The sequence below is a fragment of the Cebus imitator genome, unplaced genomic scaffold (genome assembly GCF_001604975.1).
Source record: "Cebus imitator isolate Cc_AM_T3 unplaced genomic scaffold, Cebus_imitator-1.0 Scaffold407, whole genome shotgun sequence".
Classification (NCBI taxonomy): domain Eukaryota; kingdom Metazoa; phylum Chordata; class Mammalia; order Primates; family Cebidae; genus Cebus; species Cebus imitator.
Window position 1 is genome coordinate 907,306 of NW_016107722.1, and position 7,942 is coordinate 915,247.

The window sequence follows — 7,942 nt, forward strand, 5'->3', positions numbered from 1 at the left end:
CGCTCTGTCACCTAGGCTGGAGTGCACTGGTGCAATGATAGTTCATTGCAGCCTCCAACACCTGGGCTCTGGCAAGCCTCCCAACTCAGTCTCTCAAGTGTTTGGGACTGCAGGTGTGCGCTGCCATGTCTGCCTAAACTTTTTTTATTTTTTGTAGAGACAAAGTCTCATTATGCTGTCCAGGCTGATCTCAAATTCCTAGCCTCAAGTGATCCTCCCACCTCAGTCTCCCAAAGAGCTGGGATTACAAGCGTGAACCATCACACCTGGCCAGATATTATTATATATCTGAGATACTATTTTATTTAAACATGTCTACACATAAAGATATAATGATATCTTAATAAAATAAATATTTATTTCACTTTTTTGCCCTAATTCCAAAGGGGGAGAAAAAAGCCAAAACCCAAAGCACCTCTTTAGCCTTATTAGCATTAAGTAATCAAATTCCACTAGCCCGAACAACATAACAAGACCCTGCGTCTACAAATAATTTTTTAAAAATAGCAGGGCATGGCGGCACTTGTCTGTGGTCCCAGTTACTTGGGAGGCTAAGGTGGGAGAATCTTCTGAGCCCAGGAGGTCAAGGCAGCACTGAGCCATGGTCATAGCACCACACTCCAGCCTGGGTGACAGGGTGAGATCCTGTCTCAAAACAACAACTCCCTGTTACTCAGAAATCCAAGACAGACTCATTACAGCTCTCCTCATTCTTACCTGCAATAAAAAATGAACTCAAACTTCCAGAAGAAAATCATAATTTTTCTAAATCTCCTCATATAAGTCTTGCCACTCCCCTAAAACTTTTCTGACTCAACTCTTCCTGAGATGAATCACATTAAGAAACGAATCTCTTAATTGTACCATATAAGCTAAACAGTAAGCCATGACCTCATCACCCTAGATGTAATAAAAGGGCAGAAACACTTTGGCATTTCAACAGCATTTTAATTCCTGCACTGCTCTGGTTTATTATAAAGCAGGCCTGTGTGCAAGAAGGCATTTTTTAAAAAGCTTTTATCTTCTTTTTGCGTGTTAGCAGATCTCATGGCCTCTTCTCTTTGCAGATAGAGGCCTGAAATATGCAAACGCTAGGCAGGCAGACCAATGCATTTATTTGAGAAATTTCAAAACCCAGTCATGAAAATGACACATGGATTCAAGATGAGCTAGATGCAGAAGGACCTTAAACTACACAATTACTCCCCACAAGCTCAAGCCAGAATCAAACAAAAAACAGAAATAACAAAACCTGGAGCTGAACAAATATCTGAATGCCACAGCCAGACTAAAGAAGAAACAATAAGAGAAACTGGTGTAACTGGGCTTGAAAAGAAGCAGGGTAGAAGCACAGTGCTACATCCCTTAGGTAGCATATCATTTTCTGAGCCTTGATTTACCATGACATTCTTTGTGTGATGATTACTGGTAACATTCTCATTTTGCTAGAAATTGCACTAGTAAGTCCAATCTATATGTGGATAGGAATGCTAATGCGAGAAACAGATTAAATATTCAAGGCCACAATAATAATAGTATATGAATAGTACATCCCATAAGGGCACAAATCTTTATCAACTCTGTATCTGGTATTGATGAATAAGTGTCCCTAACATAATGGTCCAATGAATTCCTTGAATACTTTTCTGTAAAAGTCAATCTCTCTGTATGGAAAAGAAGGTAATTGTGTTACTTCTATGAGTAATGCTAAATATAGATATTTAAACAAGAGTTAACACTTTAGCCTGCTAAAATCACAAAATGCATTTAACATGTTTAGGAAGATGGAAATTGCCTCCAACATACCAGAGAGGCAGCCATGAGCAAAATCAACAATATTAGCTAATTCTACAGGTTCAAAAACTGACCCAGAGTGAATATTCTTCCTTTGCATCAATTTCTAGCCACATAGGTCTATTCATTCCCAGTGGTTTTAGACAGTGCTATTGCTTGAAAACAGCTGTGAGCATGCTATTTTGCATTCCACTGTTTCTCACGTTCAAAGTCTCAATTAATGGGCCCTTCTGTCCTCAGTGTCCCAGTTAGAACTCCACCTTCAGACTAAGCTCACAGCAGAGTGTGGCAAAATGGAAAACTTACCTGGAAGCACATAGACGTGGGTTGATATTTCATCCATAATATATTTCATAAAGCTGCATGGATCTGAAAATCTCAGTTTCACCACCTGTGAAAAGGGAATAGCCATTTTTAACAGCAATCTGAGAGTCAGTAACTAGGAAGTAGTGATTTAGAAATGGAGCTAATTCTACAGCCAGATATTTTGGTAAAGATTAAGCATATTTCTTATGAAAACTGTTCAGAAAGAGTGGACCAGATTGTCAGCAGTGACCAATTCTCATAAGATTCTATCTCATAATCAAAATGAAATCCCTTTCTGTAACTGTCAACGTCAAGCTATAGTTTCATGATTGATGTGGGCTTTAAGTTGCTAATATTTAAAAAGGCACTTTGTTGACTGTGGCATACACATATTTTCAGCAATCACATTTCTGTAAGACAGATAGCACGGGGAGCAAAAAAGCCTACTGTAAAAATCTTTTGTACATATACCTTGCAAGAGCTCATTTCTAGGAATAGTCTGACACCTTTAGAAGATAAACAGTATTGTCTCAATCAATTACAAAGAATTTAAGAAAGACAATACCCCTAAACTCTATGCATTGGTGGAGTTATATTTATATATCATTTAAGAAAAGCATTGAACCAAATACAATATAAACACATGAAACCTTCCTTTCTTCCATGTGTTCAACACTGAAAGGCAAAGAAAAGGAGAAAGGAGGTCCAACTTCCCAGGGTCCCCTTCCTGAAAAGAAATTTTTACTTTACAAAGTATGAATGAGGAAAAGCATGTGCATTTGCATAATTTCCAAGACATTTCTGAATTCCCTAAATAGGAAACAGTATAATCGGGATACTTTAAAAAAAATCTTTTTACTTAGTTTAACTACAACATTGATTGGGTTTTCTAGAGAAGTGGAAGGATGCTAATGTGAGAAACAGATTAAATATTCAAGGCTATAATAATAATATGTGAATTTAATGCTATTCCAGGATTTTTTTCCATCCAATTTTAAGTGATCTGCATATACGGATTTAGGGACTGAAATATTCTTGTTTCTGTTTTCACAATTTACACAATAGCCTTGAGCAGCTTTATCTTTGCTGCTGTGTTTGCTGACTTGTCGGTGTTTAGATCAAGTTTTAGTATTTGCATCTTTAGCTCACCACACAAAGGCAGTTGGTCCAGAGAGGTGAGAAACAGTGAGAGAGGAGTTGCAGAGCTTATCAAATCATCCAAAAGGCCTTGTGCTCATCCTTTGTAAACAACAAGACATGTCAGCATCCCTGGTTGCTGTCATTGCTGACAGTCCTCTGAAGACCAGTAAGTGTTGAATTCTTTAAAGCTGGATTGTGCCCAGTGAGAGAAATGATAGTGCGAGATGAGGAGGACTTCGTGGATATCCGAGTACCTTGGGAAAAGAGAGGAATTAAGGCTTTTCACTCAGCAACCTAATGAAAACTAGACAAATAGTCTTGTATTTATTATATAGTTTTCACCAATTCATGCTTCTTTTGTTAGGAACAATTCTAGCCTGTACAGGAAAAGAGACAGATATAAGGAAATAATTTCTCATTGACAAGGGAGCTTCAGGTAAAGCAATGCTTATGAAAGGACAAGAGACTAAGTTTACATTGGTAAATTTCCATTGCACAACCATTTCATTACTTTAACTTCATAGACCCCAAAACTTTATGTGCTTGAACAAGTAATCAAATGCAAAGGATAGAACTAAATAATCCATCTGGGATAGCAAGGACTGTATACAAAACACAAAGAATAAAATACAAGTCTTTAAGGAATATGAATAAGAAATTGTGGCACAGAAGGAAACACTTGAAAATATGGTTCCAGAAGCAGTATCTAGTGCTTTAAAGAATAACCAACTTTACATGTTCTGCTTTAAATTCCAAAAAGGTATATTTTGAACAAGAATATACTTGTATAAGTTAATAGGATCAATAAAAATCCTAATCCATGTGATTCTTCATTATATCTAACCTCAAACTTTTAAAATGTATAAAATGAACATCAAATTCTTTTCATGGAGACTGATAGCATATGTTAAATTAGAATAAATTTCCTCATTACAGTGTCAAACTCATAACAGCAACTGGTAATATGCTATATTGAAGACTTCCTTTGCTATGACATTTAAACTGTGTATTTTGAGGTTAATAATGTTTCAGGGAAGTAAATTCATTTCCAGTGTTTCCATTTTCTTCTTCTTAGGATAATTTCCTAAAAGTATTTGCTCCATTAAGTGGTCTAAAATGTTTGAGAGGACAAAATGTCTTAGTTCTACTTGTAAAAGCTCCAAAACTTTGAAAAGGATCGTCCTTCCAATATCAAATCCATCCTTGAAATAAGGACTATCTATCTCTAAAACAAGACGAGGACTTACCATTCCATTAATCTAACAATATAGTATTTAGCTTGGATTTTTACTTGTTTTTATATCATAAACACTATTGGATGATACAGAATAGAATCATAGATTAATCTTCCCAAGTTGACTCTTTGTTTTTCTTTTTGTAATCCTCTTCAATCTTCCTGACTGAAACTACCAGACCATTATCTTACACAGCTATAAGTTAAGCACCGAGCCTGGAAGTCTGTCTGAACCACAGAACACAGAGAACAATTTAGAAAAAAAATTTGCAAATTTCTGGGAACTAAATAAAAAGTCACTCTTGTTTTCCTAATTTTCCTACGAACAGAAAAGCAAAAGACCCATTGGCACGGCACAGGTAGATACTACCAAGCAGCTTTCCAAAGAGCAAATGGTAAAAATAAAATAAAATGAAAAAGATTTGCCTGTCATGGGAGTTGGTCAATAAAATGCAACAGTGTTTATTACAACATTTAAAGTCTGTGATTAAGAACACCAAAAGGCCTAAACTAGAAAGGTTTTCAGCCTGTAATTTCCCCGCAGTCCTGGCCTGTACTTCCTTATGAGTTAGCTCAGCGGGGCTTTTTTTCCATGTCCATCATCAGCTTGTAATTATTGCCATTCTCAAAGCTATGCCAGATGGGTCTTTAGAAGCAGGCATGCAGCTTGTTTATGAGAGAAAGAGCTGTAATATTACTCTACACAGAGACCTATCTGGTCCTACTCAAAGAGCCCTGCTCCTCCCTCCCCTCCTCCCCCAGATCTCCCCTTCTACCATTCTCTCTGCCTTTCCTAGACAGCCTCTCAGTTTCAGCTCCCTGTCCCAGCTGAATGGCCTGGTGACGGGCTGGGACCATGGGGGCCAACAGATAGCTATATCTTAAAGCATATGGCCTAATCACCACCTTTCACCATTCACACATGAAAATGAGGCGACACCCAGGGAAAAACAAACTGTGGACTCTTTCCCCTACATAATGTTGTGTAGAGGCTTATTTAAAACACCACAGCTGTGCATCTACCTTTCAGAATACAGATTTGCAGAGATGACAAAATGATTCCTTCCATTTCGCTTTTCTGAAAATTCCTCATTGGCTAGAAGTGAGATTCCCGGTAAGATTCTCCCTTTGCCTGGTAGGAAGGATAAACATTTGTAAGAAGGTTGAGGTCAAGGAGCTGTGCAAAGCAACACAGGGAAAGGCAAGAGCGCCTAAGCCGGGTTCATCTGGTGATAGGCCTGGGGTGTTAGGTATCCCAGAGGGCGAAGCAGAGCTTCAATCAGCGGTTAATGAGGCAAGACCTGCAACAGATAGCCACTTTTAACTTACAAAAGCTTTTAGATGTCTCTGTTTACTTTGATCCATTTCAGTTCATTTGAGCCTGGTTAGGGTGCATTTTCCTTTTTTTTCTTTTTTCCTAGATAAACCCCCTGCTCCCACCCCACCCCCACCCCCACCCTCACCCCCACCTCCACCTCCCAAACAATAGTATCATTTACCAACTTTATACTTAACAAGTTTTGAGACCTTCTGAGGTCGGCAACAATTATATAAAATACAAGGAAAGGAGGACCTGTACCATAGTCTGACTATGGACGAAAATTTCAAAATCCCACCAGCGTTAAGATAAATGAAAAGGGTGGCGGGACAGGAAAGGCTGCATTTTCAAGAAAGATTTAGCGTTCTTTCTGATTAGGTGAAGTACACGTTCTTTTATCCCTTGTTATTTTACCCATGTGATGACCAGAGAGCTTTCTTTGTTAAAATGTTTCAGAGCGGATAAAACTAATTTACTGGAATGTGAAGTAATCCAGGAAGAAACTGTACCTGATGGTCACAGGCGGGGAAGGCACTTTAATAAACTGGCCGGAGTTTCCAGGCCCCGGGGCTGCGGCTGGGATTCCTGGTTTGGGAAGCAGAGAAGACTCCTGTGTTAATAGATTTGCACGTGGGTCAGCCTGTTAATGGGGATGGGCTGCTGTAATGAGCTTTTAATTAGGTCAGCTAGATGCTTGACCCCACTGTACTGTGTGCCTGCGCCTGGGGGTACCTTCCTCACCCTCAGGAGCCGGATAAGCAGTTCTGGGAGCCTTCCCAGCATGCCCCGGACAGCCACGATCCCAGCATGCTCCGGGCAGCCGCCTTCCCAGCATGCTCCCCGCTCTCTCCTGCACCCTTAGACTCCCTAGCCGGTTGTCGATAGCCTCTTGCCAGACACCGTTTTCTTGATTCCCTCTCTCTCCTTCCCTCCTGTGCTATGTTCTTCAAAAGCAGTTTTGCTTTGTAAAAAATACATAAATAAATATATGTATGTGTGCATGTATATATATAATGTTTGAGACAAATTTGTATATTTATAAAGACCCTGGGTCATCTAGCTGGCAAAATTAATTTCACGAATACACATGGACAGGTTTGGTTTAACATATATATTCCTCAAAAATAAACTTTTTTCAAATGAACCATATTCCTGTTCTCCACTCCAATCCCTGTCCCATCTTCCACATTTCCAGGCAGTATTATGAAGACACGTAAGTTAATAGAAGGAGCAGGATGAAATCCTTCGGCCCTTCTACTCTTAAATAAATTGGAACTACTTTAAAGTGTTCTCTTTGAAATCCTGTCTACTGAAGACCCTGGGGAACCATCAAGGAACTAAAGTTAGGAAACCTAATTTCAGCTTTGGGTCCTTTTTCCTGGGAAAGGGAAAGACTAAGTAGCCAATCTTCCAGGAAAGGTTCCAGACACTAAACCTGCCTTATCTGTAGCCCTCACATTATGGTCTCTACAGTGACAGTTTACATTTATTTTGCTCTTTACCAAGTCTCGAAAATGAAAGTAAAGTTGGTTTATCACTGAAGAATACTAAATTCTTTGTTTAAATGGCATTAAATTCAGAGAAAATCCAGAGGTCTTCAACTATAACAATAATAGTAACAAGTAATATTATAATATAATAACAGTAACAGCTAATAATAAAAAGTAAGTTAATATTTATTCAATGCTTATTAAAGGATAACTGTGCTAAATACTTTAGGATTCTGCGTAATTTGTAGAGTGTTTAACATACAAGCTTACTAAATTTTTCGGTTAATGATGGTGGCAGTTGCTAAGCTGTAGGCCAAGTTATTCCTTTCATTCACAGTCTAGGGAGAGATGACACGGGCATGTTGAGTCACTCAAAACAGGCTCAAACCACCCTAAGGAGTTTGCCTGATGAAAGGTTTTCCTTTCCTTCAAAGCCACTTCCTGTGTCACATGACCTATATCACTCCAAAGATAATAACACTTCATGTTTCCAGAACACTTTTATCCAAAGATCTCAAAGCATTTTCAAATGTTAATTAAACCTTTACCATCCTGGAAGATAACAATGCCAATCTCGCTGTTTAAATACTGTATTCCAGAACACAGGTTGTTCTAATCACTGAGAGAGACGCCTCTCTAAGCAAATCCATTATGCAAGCC

At 38.6% G+C, this 7,942-nt stretch overlaps 1 long non-coding RNA gene across 1 annotated transcript; it reads right to left on the minus strand.

The window, feature by feature from the left end:
* Positions 1-2,099: 2,099 nt before the first annotated feature.
* Positions 2,100-6,429, minus strand: LOC108289622. Its single transcript, XR_001819245.2, has 4 exons — positions 6,302-6,429; positions 5,498-5,606; positions 3,250-3,494; positions 2,100-2,185 (listed from the first exon to the last, which is right to left on the minus strand). It is a non-coding gene; the product is annotated as an uncharacterized LOC108289622 (long non-coding RNA).
* Positions 6,430-7,942: the final 1,513 nt, after the last annotated feature.